At 42.9% G+C, this 4,680-nt stretch overlaps 1 pseudogene; it reads right to left on the bottom strand.

Annotated features, from left to right (window-relative positions):
- Positions 1-303: 303 nt before the first annotated feature.
- Positions 304-1,264, bottom strand: LOC116560414 (annotated as a pseudogene).
- Between the last annotated feature and the right edge of the window lie 3,416 nt (positions 1,265-4,680).

Raw genomic sequence — 4,680 nt, 5'->3', positions numbered from 1 at the left:
TTTGAACTCTTGATGCAACGTTCTAGAACAGGGTGTTCAGGACCTGCCAGGACCAAGGGACTGACAAAGAAAAAAACCCTGTTTATTTTGTGTGATTTGATGCACAGATGAAAAACATAACACACAATAACAGAAGTTGGTTGTTAATAAATCACATCCTGGTCTTTTAGCGCTTCCGTAAGCAGATAACATTTTCAGTTTTCTAGCTCTTGTAGTTTTAACACTGCAACATCAGTGATGCAATTATGTCCAGAATCAGTTAAAAAGACTGTCAAATTTTTTTAGTTCATCTCATTTTCTGTATCAGGCAGTGTGGGGAATAAGGATGAGATTCGGGGTATCTTTCAGTGGACCCTGAGCAAAGCTAAAGGGCTCTGATTCATGCATGTTGAGGGCTGCCCCTCATATCCTGCTCTCTGTGAGGGCCTGTTCTAAAGCTTTCTCATCCACCAGGCCACCACAGGCTGCATTCACAAGTAATTCTCCCTGTCTCATTTGCTTTATAGTAAAGTCATTGGTGAGGTTGTGGTTATGTTCGTTGAAATTGCAGTATGAGGAGAGGCAGTCATTCTGATGCACCAAATCCTGCAGGGCACAGACCCTCTGCAGGCCCAGGGCTGCTCTATCCCACTCTGCAAGTAGGGGTTATAAAATATGACACTGAATCCAAAGGTCTTGGGCTGAACTACAATGGTCTGCTCCGTGCGACCAATGCAGCTGAGGCCCAGCATCTTCCCAGGGACGCAGGCTGCTCCTGATCCACCTCGCGGATCTGCTCCACACTCTGTACCGGCGTGCCTTCCCGCAGTACCTGGTACAGCCACAGTTCCTCTGGTACAGATTGTTGGTGTAGCAGATGGTGGAGTCGGGTGTTTCTTTCTTGGCTATGGAAGGGATGTTGCACACAGCAATCCTGAGCTCTCAGGTAGCCTTGATGTCCACATTGTCCTGGTCACTACCTAGCCGTACAATCACTCTCAGGACTTTGAACTTCTCCGGGTCCTCCATGGTGATGGTGATTTTGTGGTAGGTCACAGCGCCCAAGGCTTCATCTAAAACCTTCTGGTGGATCTCTTGCATGGACTGTGCATCACAGAAGGCCGTGGTGGCCAAGTCCTTCAGGATGGGCATCTCCACGGTACATTTGCAGTGGTCCAGCAGTGCCACAAGGGGTAGGGTACCTGGGGGCGGATACCTTGATTCCGTCCAATTGGATTCCGTCCAATTGCTGTCTTTTGACCTTGTGCTTATCCACAGGGGGCATTCTTTATGGAACTGTGCAAATCTCAGATCAAAAGACAAAGCAATCCTCTAAGAACTTAGGGGAACTCGCAGGAGTCTGCGTGCATGATGCCATTATGAACCCAATATAAATCTGTCCAATGACTCCATAGATTGCTGACTGGTGTGATTTTTCTCTACTTCACTTTGAATGTCCTAAAGATTTTGCTTTGTTTTACTCTAGAGCTCATATATATTCACATTGTTTTATCCTCATTGAAATTTATACCATTTGGTATTACAAAATACCTTTCTCTGACTTGTTAAATACTTTTTAGCCTGAATTCAACTTTGTATAATATTCAGATTGTGATTTTCTTCTTTTTGTATGTGTTTGCCTAATATATTTTTGTCCATTCTATTATTTTCAGCTTTTCTGAGAATTTATATTCAGCACAGAATTCAATTTTATGTTGTGATATAATCTGAATATATCTTTTTAAAGAGGTGAGTTTAACTCTTTCACATTTATTACGTTCATAAATCTAATATCCCAGTCCTCTGTTTCTTTACATAGTACCTATTGGATATGGCCAATGGATAGAATGAGGGCATATCTTTTCCTCTCTGTTTTCTGCTGCTTTTCCTCCCTGTCTCCTGGTCCTTGAATTATATTATCTTTCTTACTGTTTGCCTTTGTATTGTTCCATATAATTAGGTCTTTGATTTGATTTTTTAAAAGTTTATCCTTTATCCTCAGCAAAATCATTATGTCTACCATGCCTCTCATCTTTTTCTCTTCCTCTGTTGATTTTTGTTAGTTATAATAATTCTACATTGTCAGGGCATATAACATTTGCATTTTTGTTCTGTCTTCACTTGGCATTTGTTTTAAGCTTAGTAATCCATTTAAGAAAAGGGGATGTTGCCTTGTCTTTTTGTCATAAATTTTCTAGTAATCTTTTGGTTGGATGAAGTTTGGCTTCTAGGAGATTCCTGAGGCAAATAAGAAGGTTTATGCAAATAATCCAATTTGTCCATTTTATTTAAAACTACATCACAGTTTCAATAAATAGGAAAATTCTTGGATCTCACTTTCTTTTCAGAAGGTTTCATAGGTGTTGCGCCACTCTCTTCTACCACTGAACGTGGCTATGAAGAAATGTGAGGCCAGGCTGTTTTCCCTCTTGACTTTGTGACTCTAATTGTTGTTGTTGTTGTTGTTTAGCCTAGACAGTAGCTTAACTAGAAGTGGTATGTTTTATGATTGGTTTGGGGAGTGCAGTGGTGCAATCTCAGCTTACTGTAACCTCCACCTCCTGATTCAAGCGATTCTCCTGCCTCAGCCTCCCGAGTAGCTGGGATTACAGGCACGTGCCACCACGCCTGGCTAATTGTTTTGTATTTTTTTGTTTATTAGAGATGGGGTTTCACCATATTAGCCAGGATGGTCTCGATCCCCTGACCTCATGATCCTCCCACCTTGGCCTCCCAAAGTGCTGAGATTACGGGTTGAGCCACTGCGCCTGGCCTCTTTCAAGGAGTATATGTTATCTCAAATGTTTTGGAAGCTGCAGTTTGGACTTTCTCTCTAGAATCTGTTATTCAGCTCCTTCCTGCATGGCTCCTTCTAAATTACAGTTGTTTGCAGCTCTTGAATTTTTATAGGGAGAGATGGTATGCGTTTGGGTGTCTGTCTGTGCTGCTATAACAGAATACCTGAGACTGGGTAATTGATAAATGATATAAATTTGTGTCTCATTGTCTGAAGTCTGGGAAGTCTAAAATCAAGGTGCTGGCAGATTCAGTGTCTGGTGAAAGCCTGGTCTCTGCTTCCATGGTAGCTTCTTGTTGCTATGCCCTCTGGAGGGGACTAATGCTGTGTCCTCACATAGCCAAAGAAACAAAAGGACAAAAGAGTCAAATGCTATATAAATCCCCTTTAAAGGCCTTAATTTCATTCACAAAAGAGGAGCCTCCATGACCTAATCACCTCCTAAAGGCTTTATCTCTTAATACTGCTGCACTGGAGATTTTGAACATGAATTTTGGAGGCACACAAACAATGAAAGCATACCATTTCACCCCCAATCCCCCAAAATTCAAGTCCTTCACATATACAAAATGCATTCTTTCTATCTCAGTGGCCCCTAAAGTCTTAACTCATTGCAGATTGAACTCAAAAGTCTGAAGTTCAGAGTCTCATCTAAATATCATTTAAATCAGATATGGCTGAGACTCAAGGTGTGATTCATTCTGAGGCAAATTCTCCTCCAGCTGTGAGCCAATGAAATCAAACAAGCTATCTGCTTCCAAGATACACTGGTGGGACAAGCATAGGATAGACCTTCCTATTCTAATGGGGAGAAATAGGAAGGAAAAAAGGGGTAACAAATCCCAAGTAAGTCTGAGACCTGACAAGGCAAACATTAAATCTTGAGGCTTAAGAATAATCTCTGACTCCAGGTCCTACTTTTTAGACAATTGAATGGGGGTTGGGTACCCAAAGCTTCAGGGAACCCTGCTCCATGGCATTGCTGGGTACAGCCCATGCTACAGCTCTCATGGTTTGAAGCCTAGAGCCTGTGGCTCTCCTGGGCTAGAGTTGACACATTGGTGACTCTACAGTTGTTCAGTCTTGGGGGAAGCCACACCCCCATGGCTTCACAGGGCATCCCTTTAGTGGAGGCTCTCTGCAGTGGCCTTGACCCAGTAGCTCTAATGGGCATTGCCTTAATGGAGATGCTCTGTGGTGGCCCACGTCTGTGGAAGTTCTCTGCCTGAACCTCAGGTCTCTCCAAGGCACCTTTTGGAATCTAAGTGGAGGTAGCCATGCCTCCTCAGCTTGTGCATTTTGTGCACCTGCAGAATCAGTACCACGTAGACACCACCAAGGCTTATTGCTTGTGCCCTCTGGAGTGGTAGCCCAAACCACACCCAGGATGGCTAAGGATTGCTGCATTAGCATGTGTGGAGCAAAAACTTGAGGTGGCCCTGGGCAGCAAGTCCCAAGTCCTATGGCTGCCCTGTGCTCGTCCCTTGAAACTGTTCTGCCTTCAAAGCCCTGGTACTCTGACCTGTGGTGAGAGTGGCAGACTCAAAGATCTCCAAAATACCTTTCAGGTCATTCTTCCATTATCTTGATGAATAGCACCCAAATTTCTTCTATTTATACTAATCTCCTTATCAAAATGTTTGCTTGGCTACATCTTTGGTGTTCTCCCCAGAACATGCTTTCTCATTTTTACAGGCTGAGAATCTTCCGATTAAGTTCTACATCCCTTTTGGTTAAAAACTGTGCCTTTAATTTTTCTCTTTGTTCATTTTACCGTTAGCAGTGAAGAATAGCCAGGCAGCCCCTTCAATACTTTGTTCAGGGATTTCTTCTGCCCAGTATCCTAGTTCTTCACTCTTAAGTTTCATCTTCCATAAAGCACTAGGACAAGGACATAATTCAGT

The sequence above is a fragment of the Sapajus apella genome, unplaced genomic scaffold, assembly GCF_009761245.1.
Source record: "Sapajus apella isolate SASKATOON/1434 unplaced genomic scaffold, GSC_monkey_1.0 scaffold26, whole genome shotgun sequence".
Taxonomy (NCBI): Eukaryota; Metazoa; Chordata; class Mammalia; order Primates; family Cebidae; genus Sapajus; species Sapajus apella.
This window is presented reverse-complemented; position numbering and strand designations above follow the sequence as displayed.